Source organism: Egretta garzetta, unplaced genomic scaffold, assembly GCF_000687185.1.
Source record: "Egretta garzetta isolate BGI_Z169 unplaced genomic scaffold, ASM68718v1 scaffold104, whole genome shotgun sequence".
In the NCBI taxonomy this organism is placed as follows: Eukaryota; Metazoa; Chordata; class Aves; order Pelecaniformes; family Ardeidae; genus Egretta; species Egretta garzetta.
The window spans coordinates 1573408-1590661 of record NW_009259485.1 but is presented as its reverse complement, the minus strand read 5'-3'; the positions used below and the strand labels follow the sequence as shown (position 1 = coordinate 1590661).

General features: G+C 36.7%; 1 protein-coding gene across 1 annotated transcript in view; it reads left to right on the top strand.

Annotated features, from left to right (window-relative positions):
* LOC104124841 (protein diaphanous homolog 3-like) overlaps nt 1-17254 on the top strand; it is a gene marked incomplete at its 5' end in the record, with an annotated part of 133877 nt that overhangs the window by 57038 nt on the left and 59585 nt on the right. The window lies entirely within an intron of this gene.

The following is a 17254-nucleotide window of genomic DNA, read 5'->3' as shown; positions in this document are numbered from 1 at the left end:
TGAGTGTGATGTCATGGTATGGAATAGCCCTTTGGCCAGCTGGGGTCAGCTGTCCCAGCTGTGCCTCCTCCCATCTTCTTGTGCCCCTGGCAGAGCATGTGAAGCTGAAAAGTCCTTGACTAGTGTGAGCACTACTTAGCAACAACTGAACCATCAATGTGTTATCAACATTATTCTCTTACTAAATCCACAACACAGCACTATGCCAGCTACGAGGAAAAAAATTAACTCTATCCCAGCCAAAACCAGGACATTCAGTTCTGCTCAGAACTCCTTACTTTACCTAAGAACAGACATTTTCTAAATCACAAAGGCATTTTCTTTCTTTTAACTAAGGTTACATATTCATTTCTGTTCTTTTATGAGAATAAGCCCTTCCTGAATTACCCTGGATTTTTCCTTGAGTATGCTAATTGTTATTTCAATAGGTCCCTATTGAAACACCTTAAAAGAAACCTCAGCCATGCATTTTTAAAGTTACTCATTTATGTTCTGTTGTCCCAAAAGAGACAGAAGACACTGTGAGTTCTCTGCTACTAAAAAAGATGTCTGATGATCCTCTCTACTGCTATATTTTATCCAGACTGAGCTTCTGAAATCCTTCAGAATGATACATGACTTACTGTGTAAATTGTCATGAGCTACTCTTTTTTTTTTTTTTTTTTTTTTTGAGCAGCTCTTGTTAAACAGTTCCCCGCTCAAACCCTGTTCGGCACCTTTGGCATAAATGATTATCTGTCTCTTCCACGTTTCAGTAATAGCCAGAGTAGGTGTGTTTCGTTTAAGAGATTCTTCAAACCAAAAGTCTCTGATTTATTTTCATAAGAATGTCCGTGTCTTGAGGTGAGACACTAAAGCTTTCTCTTCAGATGGGAAACCAGGCAGCTACCCTCTGAACACAGAATTTCTAATTCTTTAGAAGTAAATTCCAGATGCAATCAGAAAACCACCACTGACAATCTTTTTAAAGCTCACAGAAGATAAAGGAAGACTAGGAAAGGGTAAAACTGGTGTCTCCATTCATGCATGATTGGAAGTGTTTTGAAAGAAGTTAGATATTCTTCTCTCAGACATGTTGTATATATGACTGAGAGTGCTTTAGATGGAAAATTGACAGTCTTTTAGGGAAAATTAAAGCTCCTTTCAAGTCCCATTCTTCATAATGTCATGTTCAGGCTCTCCAGAATGCAGGTGGCAATGTTACGGACTTACGTGTCATACCCGTGTGAGTAGGTAGGCCTCTGGTAGTTAAACCTATTGCTTCAGCTGATGTAGCAGGGAGCTATGTACTTGTAATCTACAGATCAGCTAGGTCATTCAGTAAATAGCTGCTTCATCTATTAGTAGCTTGTTTTTTTATTAAATCATATAAATGTACAGAAAAAAGTTTCTTGCTCTTGTTAGCAGTGACTTAAGGTTCAGTCTGGAATGACTGATCTAAAGAACAGAACATGGGAAAAGATGATGTTAGGATCACCTGAAGCTATAAATGTTTTTAGTCTGATATTCACTAAATTGGCCACTGATGTGTTGGGTTTTGTTCTGCAGAGCTCTTTGTAAGGTTTCTTGTTCTTGTTTGCAACATCATTTAAAAGGTCTCTTAGAAAACCCAGATTCTGTCAGTGCAAAGCACCTGTGGTAGATTTGTTTGTCAGGAAGAACAGAAACAACAATATGAAAAGTGTGGGTTCGGTTTTTTTGGTTTTATTTTTGAAGTCTTATCAAAACTATTTACTAATTGAAGAGGCATAATGTTGCTCTGATTCTGATGGAGAAGTAACACAGACATTCAAAAATTATTTTTTCCTTTTTTCCCATTTTTTTTTCCTAGCTGTAACTAGTACATTGAAAGGCTGTCTTCTCATTAAGAATCTGTAAATCAGTCACAAAATGTTTACATCTGACCTGCTGACAAATTTGTAACTATGTCTTCCCTCTGTCAAAATACCAAAACACTCTTACCTGGATTGTGACTGTGGAGTAACTGATTTTTGCTGCATATCATTTCTTTATATGGTGACTAGACCAGATATTGGATTTTTTGGAACATTATTTCAATTATTGTTTGAATGAAGTAGCTGAAAATGCATTGATATCACCATCCTAAAAATATTTTCTGGGATTCAAACAGGTGCATACTTGAAGAAGAGAAAAGTATAGAGTGCATGTACTAACTGGTTCTTCAAAATTTTTTCTTTTCATTGAAGAGATCATGGTGTTCTCTGCATCTCTATTTACATTTTTCAGTATCATTGCTTTTTAACTGAAAATGACCTGAAGGTTAGGGATGCCTGTATATCACTGTGTTATATGCCACTTCGGCATTTCTTAACTGTTTCTTTTAAACTTAAACCCAAAAAAACCCCAAACAAACAAACAAACAAACAAAGCCCACCCACCCCCAAAACAAAAACACTTTACTGGACTGACAATCATTAACAGCACTGGTTGTGGTAATAACTTATTCTTACACATTATTTGTCATTAACACTTAGATTAGTTCTTACTATCAATCACTACCACTACATATTCAAAGTAGTCAGTTCTTAACATGTGTCCTAAATTTGATGTGAGTATAAAATCCTATGGAGCTGTTGGCAATGATGGGTAGCAGTGATGGTCTTCACTGACGTGACGACATGGACAAACTCAAGAGCTTTTCTGCAAGGGACGCTAGAATTGAAGAGGTTTGGGGTTTTTTTAATTCTCTACTATGTTCTCTTCCTTTCCCCATGCCCAGTTTGGAATCTTACCGTTTTATAAGATGGTTTAGTTTCTAGGCAATTCCCAAGCCTCTAGTCTATCCCTAGATTATATGATGCAAAGTCCTTCAGGGGGTGTTAATTCCCCAGGTCACAGCAGTGCTTTCAGCTGGATTCTTTTCCTTTGCTTAGTGGCTGCTTCTATTCTTAGTGTAAAAACAATCTTTTCACAGTGCTTGAGGTGCTTTTTTTCATTGGCTGTTTGTTGGCCATTAGTGATTTGTTTACCATTCTGGAGTTTCTGCTTTCAAGCCTGTACCCATAACATTCAAGGCCTGAGCTGCTATCCAATGCTTAAACAGGATTTATATCATCATCCTAAACTTGTTTTGTTAACCACTGGTCTTATTTACAACACAGACATTTAACCTATGCTAGATTCTCCTTTGGGGTTGAAGTCCTCTTCCAGGTATTTCTTCAGCTTTCAACTGCTTTTGGAAGTTATTTGAAGGGTAGGGTTTTGTTGCCTACAGTGTCACCTTCTGCTGTGTAAGGTGGATTCATTTCTTCATGTAAAAGTGACCTACATAATGCTGAAAATTTTTTAGGGAGATATTGCTGATTTTTTTTTTTTTTTGCATTCACAGACCCCTAAAATCTTAAAGAAATATGTTCAAAACCATAGATTTTATGACTATCTACCAAGTACATGAGTTTAGCCAATAAGTTGTGTATAGCACGTTGGGACTGTATCATATCAGGTTTGCCTAGCACTACACAAATGCATTAAAAAAAAAAAAAAAAAAAAGGAAAATGATCCCGAAAAAAAGATAAATCCTGATTTTTAACTTAAACTACTTCTTTTTTGAAAAATAATCCTTCTGTGTGAATAGAATAATGTCATCACTAGTAACTGACATTTACTGCAAGCATGAGATCCAAGGTAGGTGGCAGTACAGTATACCAGTCTTCTCACGAACTGTAATAGTCTTCTTTAGCCTATGTTGTGCCTTTGATATATAGGTGACAACTTAACCATTTAGATAGCAGCTTACGCTCTGTCATCCATACACCTGCATCAGACTGCCTTTGAAATACTGTTACACCAAGTTCAGTCTTGATATGGTCATTTTCTAAAATTAGATAAATATGTATAGTGTATGATAATTTTTTTATATTTCAGTAATTATATCAATATTTTTTAGACCATAAAGTATGTGTAGTATTTTATAAATATGTATTACAAGTATCTTTTTAGAAAAACTTAACATTTTGGGTAAGCTTTACAATATAAATTTGGACCTCTGTGAATAAGATCATAGATTTTTGTTATTTATATGGAACCGTTTGACTTATTCTCTTGCAAGTATTTTTTTGAGATTTGGACCTGAAGCCGATGTGATATTTAGATTTCTGTAAATGTAATTTGCTAAAATTCTCGATCTCTACTTTACATCTTGAATAGTGATACTTGTGTGTCTGAATGATCACAGCTCAAATGGTTCACTGATATAAAAGGATGAGAGTCTTAAGTTTACATAATAAAAACATCAACTCCATATTTTCCTTTCATCTGCATCCTAACTTGAGAAGTATGTGGAATTCATTAAAAATTTTGAATGTCTAAGTAGTGAATGATATTTGATATTTTGAAATTTATGATAATAAAATCTGTCCTCTAAATACTCTCTGGGATACAAAGTGATATTTATCATGAGATGCTTTGTCAATAAGATTGCTTTACTTTCTTCTGTGAAGCCAGTTCAAAGCATCACATGCTATCGTTCCAAAGGTAAATAGCCCATGGAAGGGGATCTTTATTTAAATGCTACTTGTCTGCATACTATTAACATTCAGATACATACTTTCTCATGCTTTTCAGATTCTCAGTAGAAAGCACACCAATCAATTATTTTGATCTTATCACAGTGTAAAGAATTCTATAACTGTGATAACACCAGCTAAATTTATTGTAATATAATTGAGAACTCCATCATTGTGGCATCTTCATTGTGTCTTACTTTGAATACTATTTAAGTAACAAGCCACTTTCATCAGTGGTTATTTACAAAGGCTGCCCTTTCTTACACAAAAGCAGTGAAGTGATGCCAAAATGATGTCTTAAACATCTGTTTTCCAATCTAGAGTATTAGTTTGTTTTCAGTTGTGTTACTCAGTTTCACTTTTAAATCCATGTTCCAGTTCATTTAGACAGTTAAGACCTTATTTTAAGTCAATTTTGCAGCATTTATTTTTGCAGAGTTTTTATATTTTTTTATCCGGTTTCGGAAAAAAGCATTCATATCTCACAAACTTGCTAAGAGTGTTTTAGTTTTTGGTTCTTCAAACATTTACTACTTTATTACTGTCTGCTAAGTTGTGCAATATGAATGTTTTCATTAGTTCTGGCATGTTCTGCAAAACAAAAGGACACCATGGATCCCAGCATTGACAGTTTAAACAATGAAAATAGTAAATGTAATTAGGTAATTAAAATTCAGATTCCAACAGATAAAATGCCTGCCTTTGAAATAAATTAAAAAATACCCAAACCTATTTATATTGGTAGGTACCCTCAAGGACCCTGTTTACCCTGCCTACCTCAAGTTCATAAGGCCTCCATTTTATTAATTTCTTCTCACTGGGAGAGGAGAATCAATACTACTTAATAGCATTCCTTTTCTCTGGGGGGAGTGAAGGACTGCAAATATCGCGGATTGTAATAATCCACTCATGTTCCATTACAACTGAGATGACATCAGTAGTTTCTAACATATGTTGATAGTTTGTTGTTTTAAAATGTCTGCTGGGCTACTTTTCTGAAAAACACAGTTTTGGACAATAGTAGGTTTATTGCTAGATTTTGGGCATTTAGGTATATGTTTTGTGCAACTAAATCTACTGTGAAGGGGACAAAAGATCTGATAATGCTATATATGAAGAAATCCTGAGGGTATAATATTAATATCCAATAAGTGTTCTGTGTAAGGGAGTGTAAAGGAGTACGTGAGGAAATTCCTGTCTTCTCTAGGGAGTTTCCCCTTTTCGAATTTCAACTGCTCCGTTCGTCTCTGTTCCTCCGTGGTCATAACTCTTTCCGGTTGTCCCGTGACTGCCTCCACTTAGCCTCACATTCTTCAACAAGAGGATTCCTGAGGTCACTTTTTGCTATTTAAATTTATTCTTAAGGATCACTTTCATTATGAGGCCAGTGGGGAATAAATCTGTTCTGTAACCGTGAGAAGTGTACCTTCTTCCTCTTACATTAACTAACAATGAGCAGAAAGACCTGTGGAACCTTAGAGTTGCCACCTTAGTGCTTACTCACGTTAATACTTAGAGAGCAGTTGACAGTAAGCTCATGATAAGCTTGGAGAGTAGATTTAATTTTGCTTTATGCCCATTAAAATACAAAGAAATCCTATATATGAGGAAGAAATTGTGACAGACATTGACCACAAATCCACTGGAAAGGAGTTGTCACCTGATATGTCACTAAGTATGGAGGTTGTTTTTCAGCTGCAATTGTGTTATTTTGGCAGTAAAGTATAAATCTGGGTAAATTACTGAGAACAGATGTTCCCTGGAGAATAATTGCCACATTTGTACTTGAAAATGATACAGAGAATGATAAAATACAGGTATGCTCAATTAAAAAAAAAATCTGGCCTGAAAAACAATGTATGATACATCTCCAGAAGCCGCAGCAAAAGACGATATACAGAAAAATGTCATCAAGTCTCACACTGCAGAATGTTCAGGGAATTAGATGGTTTTAGTGCAAAAAAAGTAGAACTGATCTGAATGTATATTGATTGAAACCCAACAACTAATAGTCACAAGCCGTGTTCTAACAAGATCTCAAAAGTGCTAAATCTTCTGAAGCATGGAGGTGTAGTTCATGCACTTGTTGGCAACCCATGGGCTCAGAATGCAGCAGCTGCTATTTGTTTTTACTAAGCAGTAGCTCCAAAAGAACAGGAGGTTTGGAAGAAACAATTATTTTTCTTTCTGAAAATTTTACTTAGAAGTGGAACCTTTGGAGATAGCTGAAAGGTGTTTGTGAAACTGAAGTTTACACAAAACCTCTGAAAAAAAAATAGCATCTGTATTTGGGAAAGAGAAATAGTCAAGACAGAACTGTCTGTTGAAAAAATTAAGGGTCATTAATGTCTGTAGATAAATATTATCATAAGACTTGTCATTTATGTTGTAGCAGGAAAATTTCTAAACAAATGTAAAAAGAATGCTGCAAACTTAAAATGGCATTACCATGAAAAAAAATTACAATCTCTGGAGCCATCCTGGGGATTAAGAACTCTAACATTCATGCAGATAGTAGGTTTTGGTTTGAGTAAGCATTTCCTACTCCAAATAGTACCTCACATGTCTTCCATAAGGAGGTACACATCAGACTCCTCTTTAAACTCACTCCTGCTATGTATAAATGCTTGTAATCTTTCTGTTTTTTCTGAATTGTGAAAAGTTTCTTCTCTCAAGTTGCAGAGGAGAGGAGGAATAAATATTCTTACCAAAGCATTGGAGGGTATGCTTTATTTTTACTTTCTTTATTCCAAGGTTGTAAAAGAGCCAAGAACCTCCTCTGTCATTGTTGGAAAGCTAGCAGAAGAGAAGGTCATGTCTCTGACTGTTGCTTCAAACTGAGTCTGCTGCTGCTTCTATTTCTATGCTGTTCACTATGACGCTTATCTTCACTCGGCAATACCTCAATGGTTGTACAGAAGTACAGTCCTGTTACTGCATACCAAAATATTCTTGCTCTGAAGCTTGCTGACAGAAGTTACTTGATTTCTCTGGCAGCTTCTATCCATTGAAAGCTATTAAATGCAAATACAAAGTCTTTGAATCACAAACTTCTGGAGACCAAGACACCATTCTAGAAATGTCATTACATATTTATCCTGTCCTTTTTATAGATGTTTGCTATTGGCTACTAGGGCACGGAAGATGCAGGGCTAGGTGGACCTTTCATCTGATCCTCCTGGGTATTCTTGTACATTTACAGCCACCCAAACAAAAAAGATGTTGCCCACCCAAAGTTGTCCAGAAGCTTTCCTTTGATTAAGCTCAGTCCTGTAATCCAGTCAGAACTTTCTCACTACATGAGTGAGAAGTTATGTAATTTCTAAATTCCCTCATCTCTACAGCACAACTGTCAGTCAGTATGAGTGATCATTGTGTATATTTTCTGATTTATCGGTTGTTTATAAATTTGAATGGAAATAGTAATGTCTTTTCCTGTGCTTAGTGAACTCCTTCAGAGGCACACGGTAACAAAGAGACAAGATACTCATACACACCTGCGCACATGTATTGTATTCAGCTATGTATATTCTTATAAGAAGCTACGTTTGGTTAGGAATGCTACTAGAGTGGTACACACTGCTTTCTAAATGAAATTTTAATTGATGTGTCTCAATAATACACAATTTTTTTTTCTTCTCTCTTTGAAACAGCACTAATGAAAATACTAGGTTTTGGCTACTCTGAAAAACAGATTGGTTGCATTCTTGTCAGTGTTGTTGGAATTGGAGCTGTGTGATGTGTAAAGAAAATAGAAAAATCATTCATCAACAGTAAAACTTATTGACTGACTTCATATGTAGATGGCTGTTCTCACTGTTAGCTGTCCTATCAAATCTTAATCTTAGATAAAACTGCATAAGGTTGGTCTGGTTTAGTTATGAGTGATTAAATATAACTAAAACTTAGCATTCTGCTTAATTTAGCAGTTGTATTTGTCCACTAAAAAGGCAGAATATCCCTAGTGGATAGAGAAAGGGCTATAAGATGACTGTGTCTTTAAACTGGCTTTTTAAAAATATTGTCAGGTAATGCAATCCTGTATTGTTGAGTTGGTGAGACTCTAGGTGTGTACACAGATAAATCGTTTCATTTTCAGACTGTTAGTTACTGTTTCTGTGGACTTAGTGGAAAGGTAACTTCTTTTTTATTCTAGCCATGTTTAGAGTTTCCATTGTAGATGGACAACCTGTTCTAGTGTTTGACCGCTCTCAACAGGGAAAAAAAAAAAATCTTAGATTTGAATGCAATTTCCTGTAATTCAGTTTGTGCTCATTGCCTCCTATCTTGTCTCTGGGCACCTCTGGGATTAGTCTGGCTCAATCATCTTTATACCCCACCCAGTCCCCCATCAGGTATTTATATATATTGATAAGATCCCCCTGAGCCTTCTCTTCTCTAGGCTGAACAGTCCCAGCTCTCTTGTCATGTTCTCATATGAGAGATGCTCCAGTCCCTTGATAATCTTTGTGGCCCCTGACTGACTTTTCTTGGGTATGTTTGTATCTCCCTTATCCTGGGGAACCTGAACCTGGACCCAGCACTGCAGACATGTCTCACCAGTGCTGAACACAGGGGAAAGATGACCTCTCTTGCTTTCCTTCAGTCATTTTTGCCACAAAGGCACAATACTGAGTGATGGTCAATGTGTTGTTCACAGAATCCCCAATTATTTTTTTTTTTTTAAAAGCTGCTTTCCAGCCAGTTGGCCCCCACCTGCGCTGGTGTATGCGGTTGTGCCTCACCACATGCAGATCTTCTGTTGAGTTTCATTATGATTCTTGTCTGCCCAGTACTCCAACTTGTCAAGGTCCTTCTGAATGCTAGCACAACCGCCTGGTGTGTCAACCGTTACTCTGAATTTTGCACCATATGCAAACTTAATCAGGGGGCACTCTGTCCCATCATCCAGGTCACAAAGCAAGATGTTACAAATACTGGCCCCAGTATCAAGTTGTGGAGTACACCACTTCAAAGGCTTGGCATTCTGTTTGTTCTTCTATAAGTGCATTTTACCTCAGGAAAACTTTTTGGGGACCTCTGTCAGAAAAGCTTGCTCTGGCAAACCCTTCACTGGATCTGGAATCAATATAAAGTGAGTTTACAGTTTCTTTCTTCTGGTGCTACAGAAAGAATGGGATCTATAGACTCGTTATGAACATCAGAAATTTAGGCCTTTTTATTACAAAGTTCAATATTAAGATGATTTCACTATCGGTCCCATTACTTAAATGGGAAATTGTGATCCTGTTGAGATGCAGAAATAGGTACTTTACATCACAGAAGTATTTTGTATCTCTGCGGTACAGAAGCACCTCTAAAACCACAGGTTTTTATGGTATGGGTTATCTTATGGAAGTTAAATTTGGTAGTTACCAACTTTAATTTCAATAGCTGATTTGAAAGGGACAGCAGTCTTTCAGAGTTCATGAAGAATCGATGCATAGTTTGCATTTCACTTGTTTTGAGCTCTTTGGAACTTGGGGCACACTTTCATTCATATGCTTGTATTCAAAATCTATTTCTGTACCATAAAATCACTGTATGACAACTCAGTGATGGAACAGTTTCAGCAAGAGTGAACCAGATGGCATGAAACACGCTCTCCTCAGCTAGAAGATTTATGGAATAGGTGCATCAGTCATTAGGGGAAGTTATATCTTTTTATAGTACACTTGCCTAGGGGTCTGAAGTACTACAAAAGCCTTACTACTTTGTGTTGGGCATCAGTAAGAAATGTAGCTCTTCTGATTCTGGACTAGGCTGATGATGTGATTCCTGTGAGGTATATACATGCATTTCGCTTTTGGGATGGGCTAGCATGTGTCTTTCGCATGAAGTCACCGTTGAGTAAACACAAGTGAATATTTCTGGCCAAAGCTGGATTTAACACTTTTTAAGTCTAAAAGGAACTGTCCTTTTAGCCAGTCCATCCAAGGCACTCTTGGCAGCTATTTCTGCTTTGCATCTGTACATTGGATATTTTCTTTTCCCCACTGTAATGTAAGAAGGTTCTTGCAAGACTTAATCAGGGTCAAAGGAACTTCTGTGTTCTGTTACGAGTCACGGCTCTAGTGTGTGTACTGTTTCTGAAGCTCAAACTGATAAGCCATGTATTCCTTCACTCACCTGTCAATGAAGATTATCGGATTAGTGCTAAGGGCTTTTACCAGAAAAAGTTCAAAGCCTTAGAGCAAGTTCAACTTGAAGTTTGTGTATGCTGTGCATTTTCTGGACAAAGATAACCTTAACATAGACACAGATACCTTTAACATCCACCCACAATTTCTTTGTAAGGTTGTATCTGAATTGCATTGGAGTGAAGAGCCTTGAGTTTAGGCGGTCACATTGTTAAACATTTTGAAACCTTTCCTTTTCTGGAGGTTAAGATTGCTTTGTATTTTTACATTGACAATATGAAAGCCTTCAAAAAGTCTCCTGACCTGTTCATATATAAGGCTGTAAGTCTACAGGTCTACAGGTTGTAATGTGTCAGCACCATGAATACTTCACAGAATCTGGCTGCCTGAGACTCTGAGACTAAAAAGATGGAACCACTTCCAAAACATTGGAGCTGGCTTCTGCACTGATGACTTAAATTATCTCCCTCTCTGTGATCTGCTGTTCTGCTCCCTGGAGCTTAAGTCACTCAACACTATACCATTGCTAAAGCTTTCCTCCTGTGATGTTGTTCAGAGAATGGTCCTTAAGTTTTTACTGAGATGGAGAACTTTAGTCAGCTGGGCATTGCTTTGTAAGCTGTACTGATCAAAATCAATCATTATACCAACAAACATACAGGACTTTTTATGACATCTTCAAAGTACAGGTACAACATTAACAAAGTTAAAAGATATATCTTTCTTTTTCTCCTTCTTCACCTTGTGTGAATAGTCTGGAAAAATCTCTGCTGTCATTGTCCCAAGCCTGTTATTCACTTGCCTCAGAAATTTTTGTACATTAAGACACAAGACATGATGTAGCTGAACCTGGAAGAAGGCTGCAAAGGGATTAAATTTCACTTGATCAAAAACTGGGTACAGTATATCTGACCTGAATTATATCCTGAGCTGAAGAGGAAAAAAAGCCATTTGTATTCCAGTCAAATGAGAATAAAAAATGTATTCATTCTGGTAATTACTGAATTGTGAGATCAGGACTTAATTCTTCAGACATGAAAAATACATCCAATAGCTTCAGCACTCCAAGTTTGGTTTTAAATTATATAAAAGCTTGAGTGCTGCCATGGAGTTACTTCAAAGATGATATAAAGATAATTAAAGTCTTTGCTAATTCAGATAATTTGATTAGTAGCCCTTGAGTTTTTGCACCCTTTTCCTTCTGTTACAGCTATGAAATATTAAGGTCTGTTTTTAAAGCATACGCTTGTCCAAATTGTGCAGTTTTAATTTCAGATGTGGTTTAGTATTCAGAGGTTGGCTTTAGGAGCTGATCCTTTCCATTATGTAGAGTGTAACAAAAAGCTGTATGTAGCTGCAATGCCATAAATAGATCCAATTCAAAAATGACAGTCAAAGTCCCTGTAGAGAAATCGTAGAATCATAGAATGGTTTGGGTTGGAAGGGACTTTAAAGATCACCTAGTTCCAACCCCCCTGCCAAGGGTAGGGACCCCTTCCACTAGGACAGGTTGCTCAAAGCCCCATCCAACCTGGCCTTGAACACTTTCAGGGATGGGGCATTCACAACTTCTCTGGGCAACCTCTTAAGTGTACAGAATGAGAAGGCAACATCAACAGAAACCATGCTAAGGAATTCTCTGTTTTTTCTGAAGGTGCTTAATATTTCTTTCATTAAAAAAAAACAGGTTTTTGTTTGTGTTTTTTTTTTGTTTTGGTTTGTTTTTTGGTTTTGGGGTTTTTTTTTTGAGAGGAGTAGCTGAATAAAACTTTGATTCCTTGAAAGCGGAAACAGACATATTATTATATGTTATTCTCCTGATAAAGTGAACTTCTAGAGTCCCAGTGCTGAGTGTGATGTTTTAGTTTATATTGGACAGATGCAGGGGAACTGTAAAAATGAAACATTTTTCATCCAAAGTAATCTTGTTGCACCACTCTTATTTTAAAACCATATTACTAACGATATTTGTGATTCTATCATGTCAGTGGACCACCTCTCCTGGAATTATGATATATCATTTATTCCCTAATAAGTACATAAAATGCAGGAGTCATTACTAATGGCAGTATCTGTTGCTATCATCATAAGACATACTAAAGTTGTACTGTAAAGCTTATGATACTCAGCACACTAAAGGATAAGGGTGTCTAATATTCTTAACATTTTTAAAGACATAATTATGAAATTGGGCAGTTTATATCTGACTTGGCACTGAAATGTCAAGGGCAAAACTTACCAGCTATTTTAGCAAGTTTAATTCTGCTTTAGATGGTATTTAAAAGACAGTTGTATGAGTTTTAATTAGGTATGATATTAAAGAGTATTTAAGTCTCCTATTCGGCAGTTGAAGGAAAAGAGATCATTTAGATCTTAAAAGGGTATATTTCTCAAAGGAATTATTGTGGGCTATCTAGCTATCTGCAAGCCAACTGGAATTACGAGTTCTAGGATGTCAAAAGATTGATACACTTGACTAATTAGGAAGTCAGCTGGGACTGGTCATGGCAGTCTGCAGCAGCTTGTGAAAGCCGATTTAAAGGTCCCATGGGAAATGTTAATATTGAACAATATTTGCGGCTCTTATGCTACCACTGTAGCAATATTGTATGCAGTTCTCCCCGGGCAATTTAAAAGATTTCTAAAATACTGCATGGTACACTTTCATTTCTTAAACTTTCCGTGATATAAACTTGGACAATATTATAGATAGTATGGGTATTATTAGCTAGCTGTGTAACTTCATAGAAGGTATCACAGTCAACTATTGGCATAAGCATCAAAAAACAGAATTTGGAGGCTAACCGAATGTGTATAAGTTTGAAAAACAGGCTTTCTGCATGTTTTGGGTACATAGATTAACTATGAATGCTTTTATTTTCAGTACTAACTTTTTTCAATACATCCATGCATTCAGGAAAACTACTAGAGGAATTTTTTAATTCAACTTTCTGTATACTCTATTTATTCTTGTGTTAACTGTTTTGCATGTCAATGGAAGCACTAATCTATAATCCAGTTTGTGACTACAGTATATTTCAGATAAGTATGAAAAACAGATAGTACCCATAAATATGTTACAGCTATGCTACAAAAACTTGTGGTTTTGCAGTCTTTCTATTCCATTATTTAAAATCTTTCTTTTTTATTTGATGCATCTTTTTATAGTATAGCAGATTATGCACCAGGATTTTTTTTTTACTGAAGAGTGCTAAGTTTTTGAAATAACTATGAAATCCATAGTAGTCTTGGATAAGCTTAAAAGGGAAGAGATGACATGCTGAAACAGGATTGAAATTTTTCTTCTGTTATTCCTACTTCCTAAAACAAAGCTTATGAACTCTTTTCCATAAGCATTTATGGTATCATTTTCAGGACTGTGATACTATTCAATCTTTTTTGCATTTCTATTGTCCAAAATACTTATAAACTTTCCTTCAACATTCATGTACCTTAATGTAACTAATGGGTTGACCTCAAAATTTCTTCAAGCATCGCTTTGGTTTGAAGCTATTCACTGACTGTTTTCATTTCAGACGTGAGTATTTTAGAGAATTGCATAACATCAGGTGGAGAAAGGGGAGGGGAAAAAAAAAAAAAAAAAACCAAACCAGGAAGCTGAATACATAACCTGAGTAATTTTTTACAAAGTACATTCCAAGCCACATTAACACCTGTGATAGCCCATTGATTACAAGAGAGCAAACTTCAATGTAATAAAGCACATTACACCAAACACAAAGCAAGAGGAAAATCTGTATTTCAGTCTTCATGTTTATTCTGTCTGCCATGTATTGTATAGAAAATAAGTTTACTCAAATGTTATGAGGATTTACAAAATATTTGCTAATTTTCCATTATTTCTTTTTGTGTACAGCTCTTTTGTGTAAGGTTGTTAAGTAACTAATCTGGTAATACAGAAAATAGCGAAAAGAGAAGAACTAAAGGTTACCATTCTCTGGGTAAAAATCTGGCTGGATGGCTGGGCCCAAAGAGTGGTGGTGAATGGAGTTAAATCCAGTTGGAGGCCGGTCACAAGTGGTGTTCCCAGGGCTCAGTTTTGGGGCCAGTTCTGTTTAATATCTTTATCAATGATCTGGACAAGGGGATGGAGCCGCACCCTCAGTACATTTGCAGATGAAACCAAGTTGAGCGTGAGTGTTGATCTTGAGGGTAGGAAGGCTCTACACAGGGACCTGGACAGGCTGGATCAGTGGGCTGAGGCCAACTGTATGAGGTTCAACAAGGCCAAGTGCTGGGTCCCACACTTGGGTCACAACAACCCCATGCAGCGCTACAGGCTTGGAGATGAGTGGCTGGAGAATTGCTTGGCAGAGAGGCACCTGGGGGTACTGGTTGACAGCCGACTTAATGTGAGCCAAAAGTGTGCCCAGGTGGCCAAGAAGGCCAACAGCATCCTGGCTTGTATCAGGAATAGTGTGGCTAGCAGGAGTAGGAAAATTATCATGCCCCTGTACTCCCGGCACCGGTGAGGCCGCACCTCGAATATTACATTCACTTGTGGGCCCCTCACTAGAAGAAAGACAGTGAGGCATTGGAGCATGTCCAAAGAAGGGCAGTAAAGCTGGTTGAGGGGTCATGAGGAGTGGCTGAGGGAGCTGGGATTGTTTAGCCTGAAGGAGGATCAGAGGAGACCTTATCAATCTCTACAACAACCTGAAAGGAGGTTTTAGTGAGGCAGGTGTCTGTCTCTTTTCTCAAGGAACAAGTGATAGGATGAGAAGAAATGGCCTCAAGTTGCATGAGGGGAGGTTTAGACTGGATATTAGGAATAACGTCTTCACTGAAAGAGTTGTCAAGCATTGGATCAGGCTGCCCAGGGAAGTGGTTGAGTCCCCATCCCTGGAGGTATTTAAAAGATGGGTAGATGTGGCACTTAGGAGCGTGCTTTAGTGGTGGACTTGGCAGTGTTAACAGTTGAACTCAATGATCTTAAAGGTCCTGTACAACATAAATGATTCTATGGGTGTTCTCAGATTACAGTTTTGGATTTTAAGGACCAGCATCTTGGGAGAGCAGCAAATCAAATGCTACAGGGAAGAAAAAGGGTTCTCCTTAGAGCACATTTTTAGGAAATTCCAAAAAATAAAACAAAATCACTTTCTAAACACAAATGTATGTGTAGAATTAGCAGAACTTAAAGACTTATGTGTAAAAATGCAAGCAAGAGGAACAGTAGTGCTAACTAAATGCAATTTGTAATTCAATTGCACAAAACCAGATTTTAAAATAAGATATTTTGGTCCTTGTGTAAATAATAAAGTAGTAGGTGTAATAGAGAAAATGACAAAAATGTTTATGAAAACCTAATCTGAATTTGAGTTGATGTTAGGGAACATCTGTTGTGAAATTTATATATGATTATATGTGTATTTCTATAGAATTTTTGAATATATAACCTCTTATTATCTTATATGGGGATTATCACTGTGTCATTTTGTCATATTTGAAGGAAATTTTTCTTTAATTTGTGGACAGGAAAGATTAATTTTGAGACAATAAATGATTTTATAGATTTTTAAATAGTGATTTGCATATCTTGGTTCCCAAAATCTTGTGTCTCTTTTTGGTATGCTTTCCTCTTCCACTTTTAGATGATATCCAGACTTAGGGTTCTCAGAAGGTAGATTAGATCCAACTCTTGACTTAGCAGTAGAATAACAAAAGTAAAGTTGTTTCTAGAAAATCATATTCATGATTCAGTCCATGCTGATTTGACAGTACTTTGCCAATCCTTCCTCTCTGCAACTTTGAACTTGTTTTTGTCTTTATTATTTTTGTTGCCCTTTAAACCACTTTACCTTAGAAAGATGCTAGAATTCTTTAACGCTTATTGAAAGATGGAATGTATTTAAAGGAGGGAAACAAATAAAAATAGTGTTGGAAAGCAACATTTCCCATAATTTTCCCCCATATTCAGGTTGTCTAGCCTTCCTTTCTTGTAGTCCAGCACTTTCAGAATTCCCTAAATTAGTGGTGTGGCACCTCATTCGACCCATCAACTAGTTTAGATCCTTATTTGAATATTCACTGTTGGCAATAACTGCAGAATTGTGTGATGTGTCTGACTGTATCCAAGGTGTGTGTTGACCTATGGAGTTTTGCTCAGCAAGGCGGTCTGACTGTATCCAAGGTGTGTGTTGACCTATGTTTTGCTCAGTGAGGCATAATAAGATTTATATCATGTAAGTCTTTATTCCTCTGTGGTCATTTTTTGACATATAGTAAATCCCTGGAATTGTGTTCTTTGTCCTCCCAGGCATAGACACAAGGGGCTAACAAGATTCAAAAATCTAGCATTTTCCGTTATGTTCATTTGAGGAAATAAAACTAGGGCATTTAGTGCCTGCATTTAATTATAATCTCACAGTAGCATTCGTAATTCTTTCAGGGGGTATTATACATACATATGTACTATGATGAGTAGAATTTTCCTGAACTACATCAATAATTTAATATTGGCCAGAGTTATTAAATAGGAAGAGAAAATGGCTTTTGATTAAAGCTACCTATGGATATCACTCTGTATCCTATCCAGTCCAATATTGTTCACTCAGTTTCCTGCTG